This window comes from Natrix helvetica, assembly GCF_964273705.1.
Source record: "Natrix helvetica genome assembly, chromosome: 6".
Classification (NCBI taxonomy): Eukaryota; Metazoa; Chordata; class Lepidosauria; order Squamata; family Natricidae; genus Natrix; species Natrix helvetica.
In genome coordinates, this window is record NC_138553.1 from 47,505,481 (window position 1) to 47,526,139 (window position 20,659).

Sequence of the window (20,659 nt, forward strand, 5' to 3'; positions counted from 1 at the left end):
TGTGAAATAGCACACAGCACAGAAGCTCCTTTGGAGAGTCTGGGCCAATCTGTCTATCTCAGCCCAAGAAACCTCACAGGTACATCTGAGGCCTTTTTAGTCTAGGAACCTAATGAAGATGTCATTCTGGCATAAACTCAGCTATAATAAACTCCTGCAAGGTGATGCAGTAGTTCTGTAGTCAAGAGAAAAGAAAGAAAGAAAGAAAAGGGTGTCATAAAATTTGAATATTTACAGGAAAACTGAAACATTTTAAAATAAGAACACAGAAAAAAAAGTAATACAAAAGAAATGAAAAGTATTAATAATAGTGACCAGGCAAAGAAACAAAAAAGAAAGAAATGTAGAAATAAAAACTGTTGGAGATGGGGAAAAATGAAATAAAATTCACAGTTGGGACATAACAAAATCATAGTGGAGACATTTTTCCATCACGCAGTTTATCCTGCTCAAAATAAATAAATAAAAAGATATTTAAAAGACTATTTCTTCCATTTAGACAACGTTATGAAAATAAGCTTCTCATGAGCAGTTGAATCACAACACTCTTATTTTTTTTTTACTGTGCTTCTATTAAATCCAAAAGAAGTATTTGTGCAGACAATATTATGTACGAAGTGGGGAGTGGCAATTACTGGGGACTATTGTAGCGACAGCTAAAAATGTGACACACCATTCTTGATAAGCAGTTGAATTTATTTTTGCAGATCACAGATCAGCAACACCCATACTTTACTGAAATTGTATGTTTTAAATTATCTAAACTCCAAGGTGCATCAGGTTACAATTCTTTGGTGTGCCTATAAAGTAGAAATGTCCAGAGTATCATTCTGTGAGACAACACAAGTCCCTTCTTAACAAGCTTCAATATATCTCTTTGCAAATTATATAAAATGCTCAGCCATCAAACCCGTGTAAGAAAATTGTCCTGAATGGCTAACAGGAAGGTGCTCACAAACTGTTCGGGGGATTTATTTTTTTCTCAAAGCTCACACATATTTTCATTTATCAAGAAGCATTCCCCTGTGTGCTTTAATTACATCCTAAAGGTATATCTTGTTAAATAGAGCATAAAATCTCTAGTGGAGCCACCCTGCGGAGATATAAATAAATATTAAAGCATCAAACTGCCAGCATCTACTCCCCCCCCCTCTTTTTTTTCTTTTGGTATTTATACATCAGCAGTTTCAGTTCTGTGCTCTGCTGAGGAAGATATGCTTCTGAATACAGATACTGGAAATTCCGAAAGGCAAAACTCCCATAATCTTCCAATTGCCTGAAATCAAAACATACCATGTTTGAAAGACAAGTAGGCACCAGCTTTCTCAGTTGAAGTCACCGTGTTTCAGGTTCAGATTATATATCTCTGTCATAATCATGCGACACACAACAGCTTCTCTCAAGAGCAACTAAAAATTGTCCTTTGTTCCTATTTCCATGCTGATATTTCATCTTGCTTCCACTGAGGGTGACTGGATCTCTACGGCTGTTTATCAGGTTGCACAGCCTCCCCCGCCCTGGAAGAGAAGCTCTCTGTATCCTCCACGCATCTGCTGTCAAATCTGTTCAGCTTTTGCCTGAGAAGATGGCTTGTGCTGATAATGCAAGGCAGGAGGGAAAATAAAGTTTATTTTAAAAAATAGAAGAGGGTTGGTAAATTTAAGGAATGAGAGACTGTCTTGTGTATCAAGGCTAAATTAAGACTTGCTATACAGATTGAACTGCAGCAATGTTTATTTTATTTATTTAGTAATCAAATTTTCACAGCCACCCATCTCTCATCGAAGTTGGATGTGTAATTGGCCACAATCAATGTCAACTGTCTAAGAAGTGAAGCTGTTTGGCACAAGCTCATATTTCCAAAAGCCTGTTTTTCAGGGACAAACATGATTTGTGATGGCATAAATATTCTCACACTTTATAAAAAATGGAAAGGCATCCTGAGAATATCAAATCAGTGGTAGACAGATTGGAGGAAGCATATAGATTTTTTTATCAATATCACATCTTTCCAATTCCTCTGACCTCCTTTTTGAGAGAAAATTCAAATTATACTGAGATGATGTAGCACAATTTCTACATTTGAAAAAGGCATACATGCAGTGACGTGCAGTCAGGTGAGGCAAGTGAGGCACAGCCTCACCACTCTCATCATGAAAAAAAAAGTAAAAGGAAAAAGCTGAGCTAGTTTCTGCCTCACCGTGGATGACTCTGGTTAACCTCACTAGTGCTCTCCCTCCCCAAGTGTAGTGACTTCCTCCCCAGGCCCCTATTCATTTCTCTCTCACACACACACAGCTGGATAAAACTATATAAAAATCTAGCCCAGCTTCATTGATTACAAGTTTGAAAAGGCAACGTGGCTCCACCTGCAATCAAACTACACTTGGGGAGGGAGAGCACAAGAGAGCACTGAGGAGACCACAGGAGGAGGCAGGAAGCCAGGCAAAGAGCCATGCTGTAGTACACACACTTCCCCCCAGCCTCTTTCTTTTGGAAGGCTCGGCTCAGCTCCCCTCCGGCTTCTCTGCCTCTCCTCTCACCCCAGCCTGCCAGCAGGAGGTAGTGGGTGGGCTTTATTGTGTTCCAGGCATTTCCCACCCAGACAGCAGGCTGCACCTGAGGGTAGAACAAGAAGCAATGGGTGGAAATTAATCAAGGAAAGAAGCAACTTAGAACTGAGGAGAAATTTCCTGACAGTTAGAACAATTAATCAGTGGAACAGCTTGCCTCCAGAAGTTGTGAATGCCCCAACACTGGAAGTCTTTAAGAAGATGTTGGATAGCCATTTGCCTGAAACGGTATAGGGTTTCCTGCCTAGGCAGGGGGTTGGACTAGAAGACCTCCTAGGTCCCTTCCAACTCTACTATTGTATTGGATTGGATTGCATTTGCAATGGTGGAGGTGTTTGGGAAAGGCAGCAGGGGAATGGGGGGGGGATGGCAGAGGAGCTGCTTTCAAGCCACTGGAAAAGATACCCAATCCAACTTTTGTGTTTGTGTGTGGGGGGTTGTTTGAGAGTGAGTGAAGAGGGAAGGGGTAGGAGAGATAGTCCAATCCAACTTCTGTGTGTGTGTGTGTGTGTGTGTGTGTGTCTGTTTGTGTGTGTGTGTGTGTGTGTTTGAGAGAGGGGGAGGAAGGGAGAGAGGGAGGAAGGAGAGGAAGGAGAAGAAAAAGAAAAAGAAAGAAGGAGCAAAGGAGAAAAACAAATGCTGTCGCTTTAAATTGGAACTGAGCATGCCTGGCTGTGGAATTCTGGGAGTTGAAGTCCACAAGTCTAAAAATATTTGAAACTCAGCACTGTGTCAGTGCCTCACCAGTCATAAACCTCACCGCACGTCACTGCATACATGTATACATTTGTGTTGCTATTACTGTTCCATTCTGTTTATTTCAGTAATCTGATGTTCTGAAGTACTAATACAGAAAGTGAGATCGAAAATCTATAAGTAAAATAAAATCTATAAATGATGGGTAGCCACATAAACACAAAACCTTAGCAACCCCAACCAACTGTTTGTGCATGGCCTTGGTCCAGTGGTGAAGAGAAGAAGAAAACAGACAGAATGCTTAGCAATTTTTCCTGGGTTACTGCACTGACAAGGCGTTGTTCTGCGGGGGAGTGGAATGATGTATTAAAATCAGCATAATAGGCAGTGTCACAGTATGAGTTCCACCCCTTTGCATTTCTGGAATAGAAAGTTAGATAGGCATATCCCTCAGAAGAGGAATTATCCAGTGGGAGGTCATGGTAGCTTGCAGCCTGGATTGAATATTTTGCTATCTGTTGCCAAAGCATCTCAATCTGGACAAGATTTTTAAATTGAGCTGGTATGAGCAGGAGCATGAGGCAGGAGCCACTTAAGGATGCTATACAAATATGCATCTGCCCAAAGGATAATTGGTCTTGGAGTAAACTAGCTGGTAAATGATGTATTAATTACTATAAATCTACCAAGTCATGGAAATAGCATGCTTCTCTTGGTAAATATTTCCTCTAGCTATGAACATACTATGTCGAAGACATTATTTCTTCATTTCTTCTGTTCAATATAATCAAGATTGTTAATTGAATACAAACTTTTATTTAAAATCAAATTATCTGAGGACCTAAAAAATAATATTTGTTTTATGGTTTTGCCCTAATTGCTTGAAGTGTTCAATGATAGGACTTTTCTTTGAAATGACCATCTCACACTCATCTAAACTGCTTCCATAATCTTAGGACCGCCTCTGATCTCTGAACATCAATAGTTACCCTTGTGGACAATTAAGAAGAAAATAGACATCATTATTCTGATCTAATGACAATATGGATCTAGAATCTCAGGATTAGAAAGCATTAAGTCACATTATTCCACTGTTTCTTTATAGTTCAAAATTACTTTACTATTTATAATAAGTTCAAACTGAAAGCATTCAATTTATGATGGGCATAGTAGAAATGTAGATGAAGATTCTTTAAGTGTGAAATGAATGTTGGTTGCAGTGAGAAAAGGATGACATGATGAAATATTTTTAGAAATATAAAGAATGGCAGGTTAAAAGAATATGTAGTTTAGCAAACAGCTTTGTATTGAACATGGATGGGGGAATGGGTAGCAATTCATTTCTTTCCCTTTTCTTTGGTATATGGTGGGGGAGATGGGAGTTTTGATATTTTTGGCAATGTGATAGATGATGAGGCAGATCACTAATAGACAGCTGGTGTTGTTTTGTTTTGCATAATCTTATTAGTCATTTATAGGAAGCACTGATTGGCACATGATGTTCTCTGCATAGCTGCAGCATTTTAAAGTTAGAAAAAGTGAAAATCATTCAGGGACAGATTCAAACTGTTTTTGAGTGTTTGAAAAGAAAAAAAACAATGATGATAGAGATGACAGAAACTAGAAACTGTGTTTTAACTTTCCTGTGTTTATAATATACAAAGAAGTTACAAAGACACCTTTGGTTATTGATCTATGGAACAGACATTCTTTATTGTGGGAATGGTAAATTGCTAATTTGGTCAATTAATTCTGAGACAGATCATTTTCATATAATCTGCAAGGGATGGTTCAATCACCTGCCTTCTGTAATGTAGAAGACCATTTTCAAAGAGTGCTGAATTAGAATAAAACATTTATTTGTTAAAAGTGCTATGGCCAAATTGAGCCAAAAGCAAATGAGAGAAAGTTAGACAATCTAAATTTGAATTTGGTAAACAGGAGACTGAAAAGACTAGATCCAGAGTTGGGCAGTCTAAGATCAACACCAAACAGCCTTGTTGAGAGTAGGATGAACCAATATCAGACATTATAGATTCCAATATTATTGGTGTGAAAGGACTGGCAAGCAAGTCACAATGGCAAACTCACAAATATTAATAGAAAAGAATATATTGTAGGTCAGCATTGAATTGTGAAGTCTCTTTAAGGATTTCACAAACTCAACAATAGCTTTGAGTAAAACTTTTGTCCCTCTGAAAGGAAGACACATTTATCCTCATGAGGAGGATCTTCTATTTAGAAGGGTACAATTGTTGTATGCTTTAGGGAAGTCAGATAGCGATAATACTCTCCTGCTGATATATTCCTCAGAGTCAGTTTGAGGGAGTCTAGTGGAATAAGAGAATGGTGCTGAAGATTGGGAAACCTTCCAATAAGAGAAATTTGGTCCTATATCTGAATGGAAGAGACATTTATGAATTCAGAAACTGTTGAATGCTAATTGAATTTTTAAAAGAGATACATAATATAGAAATGGCAAAGCTATTGGGCAGGGGAAACAATGGCTCAGGCAAATGTACATGCAAATGTTTGACAAATATAGAAATGGGATACTAAAGTAATCCTTAAGGACATAAAATGATACATGAGCATCATCAAGACTGGTCATGGGCTAAGCTCAAAAATTTTTCATATCATATAATAATTAAATGCATTTTGTAACTTTATCAATATGCTTAGTATCAATTATATAATTTAAGCAATCTTAGTTCACTGATACTTTGGAAATCATATTTTACACAGATGCAAACTTTCCCCCTCATCTTTAAAAGTTTAATTTATCTGAATCATCAAAGTGCTAAAGATTTCTAGTTTCTATTGTATATAAATAGTACTCAGCTATTATCTGTATCCTATAATGAATTATTTGCATTGTACAATACAATAATACAATTGACTTAAAAAAGAAAGACTGTTCATGGAAAATCAAGGAGAGGTATAGCTAAATTTTCATTCAGAAACTGTTGCAATACATTGCAGAGCAGTTGTTCCAATGAGGCAAGGATGTGACGCCTGGAGGAATTGTACACATTCATTATGCCTACATGCTGCTACATCTTTGTTATCTGTCAACTCTAATCTTGTTCTTTATCAGCGGGAAGCCGCTTCTACCTAGATATTTGCATTCAGAGTGGTATGGATAAAACATTTGCTATCCTAATTCACTTTTAAAATACAGAAACAGTGTTTGACATCAAACAAAGCACTGCACAGTTCTATTTGAAGAAGGAGGTTCCAGGAAAAGTGCTTGTGAGCATCCCTTCTCTAAGTACCTTAAGCCAACTTCTCTAGGCCAAACTCTCTCAGAAATGGTGACATGTAGAGCTTCATTTATCTATAATTAATTAGTTGGAACATTTATACCCCTTGCTTCAGTTGGAATGACTTCCAGTGTAGTGTGCAAAGCAATCAAAAGGCAGAACATAAACAGATAAGGACCTGGAGGAGGAAAAGAAAAATAAGAGTCTTCAGGCATAATAAAATGTCAATTTAATGGATCATTTGTGAGAGGGAGTTATCTGCTCTTCTTGAATTTTCATTAAATCATGGTGATTTGCATTATTTATATGAGACCCTATGATGCAAACAATGCAACCATTTCTAAGAATTTCTAAGTTGAGGTTCCATTATGCATTTTGAAATATTATATAGACACTTAATCTCTCCTTCTCCCTCTGTTACAAATTGGTGGAACAGCTGTTGAAGGATCCTTAGGAGAAAAAGGAGTAGGTAAATCTTATGGAGCTTTGCTTTCCTTTTCTCCCTTTGTTATAGCCAAATTGAATGAATGCTAGATAATAATATGTCCAACTTCTGTGTCTAGGAGATTTCCTCTGAAATATTAAAACCCTTTTAATAGAGATCAATCTGGAGTCAAAAAGAGAAACTGAAAACCAAGATATAATTGATTATGTTGCTTGCCCTTTATTGTTCTGAGAGTATGGAATGGCAGGAGCAGAAATATGCTTCCTGGTTATCCATGGCTTCAATTTCTGTTGGCCTCCGAACATTTATATCTCTCAACTCAAAGTTATTTCACAAAGTCCTGCATAGTTTAGTTAACGTACTGTATTATTTGCTGTTTAATTATGGCTTACATATTCCATTAAAAAAACAGTCAGCCCTTCAGCTGACCCTTGCAAGTGCTATTCTGGATGTGAGCAACCTTTGGAATGGACTTTGATATTTTTAATACTGGTGAAACAGCTGCATCACTAAAGAGAAAGACAAAGAACATTTTGCTATAGACTTTCATATTCGCAGCTGTGTCTTCTCTTACTGAATAAAAATAATCCCTGCAGGCGATTTGGAGCCTGATTTTCTCATGTCACTGCTTTCTTCCAGAGGGAATAAAAACACTACCAAAGTTATGTTTAATTTTCTTTTAAGTTAAATATTGATTCAATTTTCTTAGGAAGTGTACTATCCTAGCAATACTTATGACGTAGAGTAGAACATTTTAGAAAAAACAAATGAGTTCTGTGAACAAAGGAAACAAGTGATTTAGACTCTCCCCCAATTTTAATATAGTCCTTAAGCATGGTAATTGTCAAGATGAGAACTATTACTTATATTCTCTTTAGTAGTAAAATGTTACCTTTTTCTTACAAGTTCTCACTCAGTTTGATAAAAGACTATCTTGAAAAATTCTTTCAAAGAAAATGATGATTTCTTGTGATCTTTTTTCCCCAGTGGTTTTTAGAGTACTTCAACACAAGATGGCCAAGACTATTTATGTGAATCATTTATTTTACAATTGTATGCACTATCAAATAATGTATCCTTGGCTTCCCACCATCTAGTTAAATCCCAAGGCCTGGCTTTAGGAAGACAACTTCTCATATAACTTTTTATACTTGGAAGTTTATGCAGCCATGGAGGTTTTAGAGTGATAGGAAAAAGTGTAATACAGCAAAGATAGCACAATACATTTGAAATTACCTATTAAGTATCCTGAGCATGAGATAAACAAACAGGAAGACTAAAAGTTCTGATTTCAGACCAGAATGTTAGCAAGTAAATTGTAGGCTGAGAATGGATGTATTATGCAAATTAACTGTAGTCCTTTATGCCTCCTCAAGCTATTATTGTGATATGTTCTTACATATTTTGCTCATATCAAATTCCATCTCTCACCTGTAGATAGAAATAGCTCAATTTTATTTTAAAGCTAAGCTTTATGTTATAGAATTCTATATTGGTCATCACCAATAAGATATGGTACATTGATCTTTTAAGTTTGCATATTGTACTTGAGTGCATGCTTGAAGGAGGAGGTAGCATTAGATAGGAGCTGTCCAAAATCAGCCTTCAGGTTCCTGGTAAAGAAACATATTTGCTCCAACCTTGCTTTTGTTCTATAGAGAAAAAAAAATCTCCTGAGGCTCTTAGAATAATATATTCTAATAATATTTTCTGCAGAAATTGCAAATTTTCACTGTTACGTTTTTTAATCATAAGGTGTCCTCCAACTTATCCAAATCAACCACAATAATAGCACATATTCAAATGAAATAATTGATTTGGTCATTATACTGTTTATTTGACTGAAGTAAATCTGCATTAAAGAAAAAATACAGAGCTTTTCAGCAAATGATAAGTCAATGGCAACAGAATGACAAAGAGGTGCAATAGAACTAAATATGCAGTTACTGAGAAAATTGGTCATATACCATTTTCATTGAAAATAAAAATGTAATTGTAATTAAATGACTAATGGATTCATTGAACAGGAGACTTTCTGGTTTTGAATAATTACTACGGAAAAAGTATACAGATTTAAGACTGTTCACCTAGATGGCACCTACAGTGTTAGAACCTTTGTTAATTAAAGCATTAATTATAAACTGAGGTGGTGAAAAAGACTTTCGCCTTTAACTGAGTTTGTTTGTTTTTATTACCAATGTGACTCTAAAGAATCATTATAAGCATAATCCATTCTACTGTACTTTGACTCTTCTTAAGACTCTTCTTAAAACTGTCAAGATTGGAGATCACTTCTGGTTTCTGAAGGCGACGGACATTGGTCTGCTGTTCGCTTCTCCGGTGGGCTTCTTTTAGGAGCACAGGCGATCTTGGAGGGACCACCTGCCGTAGGGTGGCTTGCTGGAACCCCCCGGATAGGTGGCAGCCATGGGGGGGTCTCCAGTTTCGCCTTAGGAGCCGGGGAGCGTAGGAGGTGCAGAGCAGCACCTTCACTGAATGGATTCCGGAAGGAAAGAGTTAACTACATGCAGCAGCTGAAGTGCTGGAGGTGAGAAGTTTGCTCCAATCTCCTTAACTGCTTTTAACTGATGAGCAGCGGCTTTTTTGTAACTTGTGGATTCAATCTGTTTGAAGTAGGAAGATTGGAGGGGGGTTGCTTTTTTTCTTCTACCCCTCTCAGGCAAAGTGGCATTTGGACTGTCTCTCAATCTCGGAATGGAGAGAGAGAGCGAGCAAAAAGTTGAATTAGCCACTTGAACTAACTATGTGAAAAGATTTATATCATAACTGCAAGAGCTGATTGCTGAGTTGTTTTGAAAGCTTTATGGAAGTTTTTAATGTTCTGCTCCTGATTCCAAGGGGGAGCCAAGATGGCCTGCTTCTGTCTTCTTCTTCGCACTTATAAATGAAGTCTGCCTTTTGAAACTACCTTTGAAGAAAGTCTGGCTTTATATTATCCCCCCTGAAGGACTCTTGGAGCCTCTCCTGTTACGTGGTCTTTCTGGATTTGGATTATTTGATTTTTTTTTTTTTGAGTGACTTCTTGGCTTGGAACTGTGACAGAGGGTTAATTTTCACTTTTGGATTTGCCTGTCTTCTCGGACTCGCTTGGCTGTGTGCTTCACAGACGCCATTTCTTTTGCAAAAGATTTATACTCCTTCTGAACTTAGACAATGGGGCCCGAAAACCACCTACAGGCAAAGCAGCCTTGGCACTGACTTCTTCTACATCCAGTCCAACGACTCAACAGACAAAAATTTCATCATTTTCACAAGAAAGGACTGGAGAGAGTTCAAAAGATTTATTTGTTACTCAAATGTTTCAGGCTCTTATGTAGGGACAAAATGAGTTGAAAAAGGAGGTAGCAGATTTTAGAGAAGAGCTGAAAGTGTGCAGCAACAAATAACAGAAAATAAACAGAGAATTGGTGTGCTGGAGGAGGGTGCGGTTGGGCTGGGGGAGGAGGTTAAGGCAGTCCAGAAGGGGAAATACACTATTTTGAATGTGTTGAATGTGAATGGGTTTAGAATCAGGTTTTGGTCTTCAGAAATCCCGGTCAGTGATGGATGAGTTTTACTAAAAAAGAGGAGTATGATTCTGATGAGACCTCTGGTTGCCATAGTAGCATTGACCACAATATCCTATTGAAGGACTTGAGGGAGTTGTAACCTATTGCAATGTGTTCTCTTTGTAGCACAGATTTTCACAGTCAAGAAATACTGTTTGTCCAAACAACAACAGCAAAATGTATTGTGTATATAATATATACACCAGTGATGGCCAACCTTTTGGGTTTGATATATCAAAAATTTGAAAAATGCCTAATTTGACTGGCATGTCAGAACCCCACCCCCACCCCAGTAAAAGAAACTATTCTTTTCATATTCATTCATTTAAAATAACACAATCCAATTGTGTGTGATCCCCAGGATCTGCTGCATTTCACTTACCTTTAGGCAGTGTTCCCTTTCTGTTAATAGCCCTCTGTGGACTACATAATTCAGCTCCAGGTCTCACAATCCTTTGTTCTAGCAGTGGCTTCAGAGAATGTTCTTTCAGTCTCTGCAGCCTTCAAAAATTATTTAAAAACATACTCCATTATCGCAATGGTTTTGCAAGGATCCAGAAGTCGTACAAAAGCAGAACCCATTCATATACAGCCTATGCAGCCTTCAAACACCACATGAGAATGAGATGTGCTTTTGAGAATAGATGTTGGCTGTTGATGAATGTTGGTGTCATATTTGATACATATGTCATAAATTTGCCTTCATAGGCATATAGCATACATAATACTACTGCCACGAGGACTATTTTACCCTTATATTGAAATAGTTTCAGTACTGCCTAATACAATCCAGAGTGTATTCCTGTTTTGTTTTTGTCTCAGCATTTCTGCAACAAAGCTGTAGGGAAAGTGGATCTCTCTGTAGAGAACAGACTTTCGAGACTGATCAAGAACATGAATACATCTGTGGAACATGTCAGAAAGGAGCAGGTAATTTAAAAGTTGGAAAATATTGGAATTAAAAGCTGGATCTAAACCCAAATTATTCCAAAAAGATAGTATATTAGCACTTCGTAATAGCACTAACTTTATATACCACTTCATAGTTCTTTTACAGCCCTCCCTAAACAGTTTACAGAGTTAGCATATTTTCCCCAACCATCTGGGTCCTCATTTTACCTACCTCGGAAGGATGGAAGACTGATTCAACCTTGAGCTGGTGAGATTTTGAACTGCCGAACTGCAGCTAGCAGTCAGTTGAAGTAGCCTGCAGTACTGCACTCTAACCACTGCGCCACCTCATCTCTATTCCTCCTACTATATTCCTCCCCTCCCCTAGAAGTTAAGCATTTACATTATAACTTCATACACACATACGCACACAGGCAGGCAGGCAGGCAGGCAGACTGGTATTTGCAGCAAAACTGTTTAGTATGAGCTCATATACTAGATAGCTTTGCTTCAAAAATTGCAATGCTGGTCTTGATATATATACTTTCAGTTGTTTCAGCACAAAAATATTGGTATATTGATTTGTATTGTCATTTTAATTAGAAATGAAATATTTAGGAACTAAAATGTTTATTTATTTTATGCTGATTGCTCTTATTGAATTGTTCTCTTTTAATCCCCAATGAACATTCCATTCCATGGGAAAGCAATAATGTATAAATGAGAAAGAGTCAAACAGTATTTTTAGACTGCAATATTTAATCAATAGTCTCTTGTAAAATACAACAAAGAGGATACCAACAGTACAGTAATCTGAAAGATAAATACACCTAATAGGAAATTGGTGGTACTATGACAATTCTAAGGATGGATTAAAAGCTAGCCATTAATTATTAGTGTAGATCAGTGGTTCTCAACCTGTGGTCCACGGACCTTGTTGGGGGAAGGGGCATGGTGTCATAGGTGGTTCGCAAAGGCTTGAAGAAATGTTATGATTTAAACCTTGTTAAGTCTTGGGGGTTCATGGCCAAGGTCCATGGCCCCCAAAGGTATTTAAAGGGGGTCCATGATGAAGAAAAGGTGGAGAACCACTGTGTAGATTGCAAAATGATGGAGATAATTGATTCAGTAGATCAAAAGAGTACACTGATCCAGAATCCATTGGAGTTTGGTGGCTGATCAATTTACATAATAAAACATTCCATGACTCATTTCAGAGATTCTTCCTTATCTAAACAAAGAAACAGAATAGCCATATGTAGGCAAAAAAAAAAAAAAAACACATTGGAACTATGAGCAACTTCCAGCTGGCTTTCCCTTTAGCGTTGCTTATGGGAAGCTAGCAGGGAGCTTGGAAATCACTTCCTCTCCTCCTCCTCCTTGGCTGAACTACAGAAATGCCTGCCACTTTGCTGAGTGGTGGAAGAATAATGGGAGCCATGGAAAACAAAACTGCACCCCCAATCTCGATCCTGAGGGTCCCCAATACTTGCGCCTCTCCAGGGAGGAATAGGATTCATCCAGTAACTCCTGGCATTCCCCAGACAGCCCTACCATTAAGAGATTTCAAATTTCAGCCTCAGTTCTAGAGCAACCAACTGCCATTTGATTATGCCACCAGCAAATTGGGAATAGTGGTAAGAGGCAGCCATGGAATCTATGGGTTTCTGGGAACTATAACTGGAAGGCACAAAGCAGCCCTAACTTCTCCAAATTTAATTCCCAGGATCCAGACATTCTGTAAATTAGGCCATTGATTACCCTGGTTCAATAATTGTTGCCTTATATCTTTCAGTTTTGCCCAATTGAAGGTAATAAACAGACACACGTTTTAATAATACACAAAAAATAATAATTTTCTCTACTCTAGAGAAAAAAATTCTCTACTTGAAATAATTTAATTCTTCAACATTTCAAACTTAGCTTTTATTTATTTATTTATTTATTATTAGCGTTTATATACCGCCCCCTCTCCCGAAAGGGACTCGGGGCGGTGTACAGTCCGTATTAAAATACAACAGATTAAAACATAGAAATAACTATATAAATACATGTATAAGAGGAGGGTAAAATATGCCAAACTGTACAGCTAATAAATAAATCAATACAAAAGTTTAAAATATCAAGTTAAATTTAAAACAATATCCCTCTAAAAACCAGTAAGAATGTGTATGCCAGGAGATAGACGTTAAAATTATGCCAAACCAGCCAGTCGGAACAGGTGTGTCTTCAGTTTCTGTCGGAAGGAGCGGAGGTCAGTAGTGGTTCTAATATCGGGGGGGAGGTCATTCCAGAGGGTTGGGCCCATCACAGAGAAGGCCCTACTCCTTGGTGTCGCCCGTTGGCATTGCCTCGTGGACGGCACCAGGAGAAGGCCCTCCCTGTGAGAGCGGATTGGCCGCAGGGATGTATGTGGGAGGATGCGATCCCGCAGGTAACTAGGCCCTATGCCATGGAGCGCTTTAAAGATGGTGATCAGAACCTTGAAACGCACCCGAAAGACCACAGGTAGCCAGTGCAGCTCGCGCAGGAGAGGTGTTACGTGGGAGTACCTAGTACTCCCCATGACTACCCGCGCGGCTGCGTTCTGGACTAGCTGCAGTCTTCGGGCGCGTCCCAAGGGAAGCCCCATGTAGAGAGTGTTACAGTAGTCCAGGCGAGACGTCACCAGTGCATGAGTGACTGTGCGTAGGGCATCACGGTCCAGAAGGGGGCGCAATTGGCGCACCAGGCGAACCTGGTGGAACGCCCCCCTTGCCACAGCTGCCACATGATCATCCATTGACAGCCGAGCATCTAGGAGGACGCCCAAATTGCGCGCCCGTTCCACAGGGGGCAATTGTTCGCCCCCTATGGCCAGTGATGGAATCAACTGGCTGAACCGAGGCGCCGGTAGCCACAGCCACTCAGTCTTGGAGGGGTTGAGTTTGAGTCTGTTGTCCCCCATCCAGACCCCGACGGCTTCCAAACACCGGGACATCACTTCGACAGCCTCGTAGGGGTGGCTTGGGGTTGAGATGTACAACTGAGTATCATCAGCGTACAGATGGTACTCAACCCCCAAACCACGGATGATCTCACCCAGCGGCTTCACGTATGCGTTGAACAGAAGGGGCGAGAGGACCGACCCCTGCGGCACCCCACAAGAGAGTGGCCTCGGGGTTGACCTCTGCCCCCCAGTCAACACATATTGCATCCGGCCGGAGAGGTAGAAGCCGAACCACCGTAAAATGGTGCCTCCGACTCCCATCCCCTCCAGCCGGCGCAGTAGAATACCATGGTCGATGGTATCAAAAGCCGCCGAGAGGTCTAATAGGACCAGGATAGAGGAGCAACCTCTATCTCTGGCCCTCCAGAGATCATCCACCAACGCGACCAAGGCTGTCTCGGTGCTGTGCCCGGGTCGGAAGCCGGACTGGCGTGGGTCTAGATATACGGATTCGTCGAGGTGACGTGGAAATTGCTGCGCCACCACATTCTCAACAACCTTCGCTAAAAAGGGGAGGTTGGAGACTGGACGATAATTAGCTAGCTCCGTTGGGTCAAGTGAAGGCCTCTTGAGCAGGGGCCTCACCACCGCCTCTTTCAAGGCAGTCGGTAAGGAACCCTCGCTCAATGAGGCGTTCACCAGGCCCAGAAGCCAGCCTCGCGTCACCTCCCAGGATGCCAGTACCAACCAGGAGGGGCAAGGGTCCATTGAACATGTGGTGGGTCGCAGCCGTCCACGCAACCCGTCTAAATCCTCGGGGGCAACAGAGTCAAACTCCTCCCAGAGTGGACTCACAAGACTCCCTGATGTCGGCTCGTCCGGTCCACTGAGGGGGGCCCATCCGCTCCGGATCTGAGCGACTTTGTCTTGCAGATATTCCCCAAACTCCTCTGCTCTTCCCTGCAAGGGTGCCTCCCGCGTCTCCTGCGACAGGAGAGAGCGGGTCACCCTAAACAGGGTGGCAGGGCGGTTATCCGCAGACGCAATGAGAGCGGCACAATGTCTACGTTTGGCCGCTCTCAATGCCACAAGGTAGGTCCGTAAATAGGCTCTTACCTGTGTTCGGTCAGATTCGGAGCGTGAGGACCTCCACCTGCTCTCTAGACGTCTCCTATGGCGCTTCATCACCCTAAGCTCCTCGGTATACCAGGGAGCCCGGGTGGGTCGTTGCCGTAGGAGAGGTCGCAGAGGCGCAACCCGGTCCAAGGCCCCTGCCGTTGCCCTATTCCAGGCGTCGACTAGGTCCTCCGACCGAGCGCGGGTCAGGGCTACAGGTAAAGGCCCAAGCTCAGTCTGGAACCTGTCCGGTTCCATCAAGTGCTTGGGGCGGTACCAGCTTGAACAAACTGGCTCCGCCTCCTCGCGGTGGAGGGTAGCGCCAGGGAAGTCCAGCCGGAGACATGAGTGATCTGACCATGACAGAGGCGTAATCTCTAAATCCCCTAGCTTCATTTTTTACATTGGGCCCCAGTTCTAATTATGTGGGCAAATATATTTTCCTTATTGCCACCTTCTGTTTCTACCAGCAGACTCCGTTTCTTCATACCCATAGAACTAGGAAGATGCAAACAGATAAAAATTTAATTCTATATGTTTTGAGTTGGGAAAATTTCCCCAAATTCATGTAAATCTTCAGAAATGTTTATAAAGCACTTGGCAATTACAAACAAAAATCATGGATGGTATGAGAGACACCCTTTCAGATGATTGGTGGAGAGAAAATGACACAAGCAGCAGCACACTACTACAACACCAGCTCCATCCTTATATATGATTGTGATATTTCATGCATGCATAGAAGGACCAGAGTTTGCATCACAATTGCAAGAAGCTGCTTTTTTCATTTTTACCAAAGCTTGCATCTTGCAGTCACCTCTCAATAGAATAAATGAAATAGAAACGTATCCATTTCATGGCTAGATTTTCCCCATGTTTTAGAGAACACTGATGATTAAAAGTTCTCAACAGTTCACTGTGGGTAGTTAACTGAAGATCAACCCATCCTTTATCCATGTTCCAGAATAACAAAGTCCCTGTGCATAGCTCCAGAATTAATAGGTTATGAAAGCTTGAAAGGTACTGGTCTCCTCTATCCAAGGATAATTTAATTTTTAATTTAATTTTTGATGCCTTGAATGTTTGTGCTTTTTTTTTTCTTGAAGGAGAACAGCATAATAAAATAGTAGAAGAATTATAATCCACATTTGTTACGCCTGTACTATGTACCACAGAGTTGAAAACTAAATGTGGGAAATAATTAAAAGCCATCTCAGAGAAGTAACTGCTTAAGACAAAAATAGCAGGAAGGCTAGCATTAATTGTATTTTCCCCTCCTTTTTCTGTCACTTTTTGTTGTTTGTATTGAAAACGCTACTTAACACTTTTTGAAATGTGCTAATGAAGGAGTAAAATAAGAGGGAAACAAATGTGCTGTTCGCATAAAGGAAAGCTGAAATGAGATACAGAGTTAAAAAAGAAAAAGAATTCTTAAAACTCAACAAACAGGGCAATATTTTGCCTGGCACTGAAGAGAGTTTAAAGCTGCTATACAAATGGCAAACCTTTGATCTCTATTCATGGACATCAACATGGCTCTTAATACTTAGCCCTAAAGCTGATTAAGGCTAAAACCTTTGCTCAAATTCTATAGTCTGACGGGTTATGTATAAAAAATCCAAACAAAACACAACCCTTCCCACTATGCAAGAGACATCACACATTGCCCACCCACCCACCCACAATACATAAAACCCACATACACACCCACACCCCACCATCACCATCTCATCACAACACAACATATAACAGAACAATAAGAAAGGGGAAAAAAGCAGGAATTATGGCAAGCCCAAAGTGCAGCTCCCTCACCTCAAATTCAGTCAACAGCTAGGAATGTATACAAAGGAAAATATCCCCAATCTCATCCAAACAAAATGTTTCAGGGACCAGAGGGCACATGGATGATATACTCCAATTATTTGCAGTCCATGGTCATACTGATGATATTTTCCTGGGAAGCAAAGAAATTGGATTCCCCCCCACCCCCATTTTTTGCATGATTGGAATCACAACATCAAACTTACCTGATTAATATGGTTTTAAATAAATGTCAGACTTTCATACTACTAAGATTTCAATCAATTCCATTTGTACACATTATGGGACACTATTAAATGCTACTGGTGTGAGGTTTCAGAATATGTGGCTAATTCAAGACTTAAGATCTATTTCATCGTCAGTTATAATTTGTGTATAGAAAAAAAATCTTCAGATTCTGAAGAGAGAAATTGGGCTTCAAAGACCTAGGTTCTGATAGGCACAAGGTAGTTTTATTGTCATAAAATCATGTTGTCCTTTACTCTTAAACCATAGGCTTGCTGTATATGGCAGTTTTTAAGTTATTGGCCGAACATTTGAAAACCACGACTATTGTTGTTGAAAAGTAAGGAAACCATCATTCTGTTTTAACTTGATAATTATTTGAGTTTTTGGCATCTTATTTTGAGTAAATTGTGTGATAGCCTACAGATTCTTACATTATAAAGTGACTTGGGCAGAGAGGGTCTGGAAAAGAAAGTTTTAGAAAAGTGAATATTGTAGCTGCAATTGTGCAATCAAATCCCCACACCTTTTTTTATATGTAACTTGTATAAAAAGAGTTTTAGTCATAAACCCACTAAGAAAGTTTAGAATGCAGTAGTGGGTTTATGACTAAAACTCTTTTTATACCACCTTTTTGATTCTCCCATACTGTGGACAGTCCAGGTGATGCAAGTGCCATTTTCTTAGGTATGATTTAACTAACTCAGTGTAAATTATCTAAGCAGTAAATCATGTAGACTGGCATTTTAAATTATTCCACAATCATCTAGTAATGTGCATAGTAAAGTTCAGCATAAGTTCAGCCAAGGGCCAGCAATCCAACTAGAATATGATATGTAGGACAGAGTTCCCAACCCCAAGGCCGTGGCGTTACCACACTAGCCCACCGCACATGCAAGGTGAGCTGTGCATGTGCGCACCAGCTCACTACTCATTCAAGGGCTGTGTGTGCATACATATGCACACTAGCCCACCGCTTACAGCACAATCCCCCCCTCCCCCCAGTCAGGCTGCCATGCCACAACGGTTGGGAACTGCTGATGTAGGGGATCAGACAGGGACTTGCCAATTACTTAGAATGGAGTTTGGGTCAGCTGGGAAATTCTGGGAGTTGTCATCCACACATCTTCAAGTTGCCAAAGTTGAAAAACATTGACATAGAGATCTAATGCTTTGGAAATAATATTTTACCAGACCAAACTGCCAGATTTTTTTCCAGAATCTATAAATAGCTGTATGCCTAAAAATATTCAGTATTTAAAATGTTTTGCGTGAGAAAGTTATGTTTCAGATAATTGAGCATTTGTTGCTAACTTTTATACTTAAAATATTATCTCGTCAAAGTGTTTGTATACACAATTTTTAAATTTAAAATTGTTGAATTAATTAACATGAATTATCAGATTGCAATAGTTCTACTGGTATATCCATTTTTTAATGGGTGAAAGGGCTAATTGGACACTTCTGGGAAGATGGCCAATTGAAATGCACAACTGGGGAGAGATCTCTGGAGGGTTTTTCCCTAGGTCGTAGCTCTCCAGCTTTTCAACTGAAGGAACTGGCATTCCTTCAGTTTTTATGACCCCACCCAGTCAGAGTGAGTCGAAGAACTTCCCCTTGGAACCCTTCTAATACAGCTGAAATGGCTTCTGGAATTTGCAAAGCTATCTGCATGCCAAAAGCTGGGGGGAGGGCCTACAATCTGTTTGGGGTTGAAGAAGCCACCATTTTAAAATTCACCTTTCAAATGGACAGTAAGTTGTGCCTTTCTTTTCTTAATTATCTTCAATGACTATTAATCTTTTTAAAGGCAAGTTAAAAAGAGGTTCTCTTCAGTCACAGCTTGGTACGCCTTTTTGAAGACTTGCACCATTTTAGGGATTTCTTTTTGTGTTAAATAACAAAGAAGGAGGTTGCTAAGGCAAGCCAAATAAGGAAGTGTGGAGAGAAAAAAGCTGATGGAGAAATATAAAGACTGAAGGCTGTGGTTTTAGTTTATTATTATAGTAACTTGTAGCTTGGTCTTCTTTGCTTGGGTGGCTAAAATTTTCTGATCCTGAAAAGAGGAAGCCAAGATGATGGAGCAAAGTATTAGAGATATATTTGAAAGGTCTTTAAATAAAATCCGCCACTTTGTTGACCAGCTGTGCTCCAAGGATTATAAAAAATCATCTCAAATAACTTTTGAGATGCAAATATGTGCAGAATGTTACCAAACTAACAAGGCTACTTCACAAGTAGCTGAAAATGCAGAGGTGCTCATTGCAGTTTTGGAAGAACCTGATATTAATTTTTACCATTATGGTTTAAATTTAAACCTCTCAACACAACTAAAAGAAGAGCATTGAGAAAAAAGACAAATTTGGGAAATTTTCTTTAAGGATATTAACAAGGTTAATGATTCCATGATAAAAAGAGAGGTCTATAACTGATAAAACTTCCAAAGAAGAAAAAGATTTTACTCCATGAAGATAAGCTGGAAGAAGTGACTTAAACCCAATGAGTTACCTGGAATTAGGATGGATCTTTCTGTTTGATATGTGTAACTGAAGGAACGGCTTAATCCAAAATTTGAAAATGTAATTTATATACACAAACACACACACACACACACACACACATTTCTTAAAGTAGGCAAATGTTATATATACACATACATACACACACACATTTCTTAAGATAGGCAAATGTTATTGAAAATGTTTTTGAGAGTATTTGTATTAAGAGAAATTTAAAGAAAATTATTAGCAGTTTAAAGAAAAATTCTGTGTTAAAAAGGATGTTTATAAAAGAGTTTGGAAGAAGGGATCTAAATGTAATACTGAAGTTTAAAGCTTGTATGTCAAGAAGTCAGAGAAAAAGATGCATTAGAAAGTTTTGACTTTTTCGTATTGAAAAAAAGTTTAGTATTAAAAAAAGGATGAAAAAAGAGTGGGGTGTTTTTCAGTAAGGTCAAAGAATTTGAAAGAATATAATGAATCTTTTACTCCATGAAGATAAGCTGAAAGAAGTGACTTAAACCCAATGAGTTACCTGGAATTAGGATGGATCTTTCTGTTTGATATGTGTAACTGAAGGAACTGTCATAAAAATGGTGACAGTTTACAAAGATTATTAGGTGCCTAGAAGAA

At 39.4% G+C, this 20,659-nt stretch overlaps 1 protein-coding gene across 1 annotated transcript in view; it reads right to left on the reverse strand.

Moving 5' to 3' along the window:
- Positions 1-20,659, reverse strand: part of IFNG (interferon gamma) — a 128,029-nt gene that overhangs the window by 83,093 nt on the left and 24,277 nt on the right. The window lies entirely within an intron of this gene.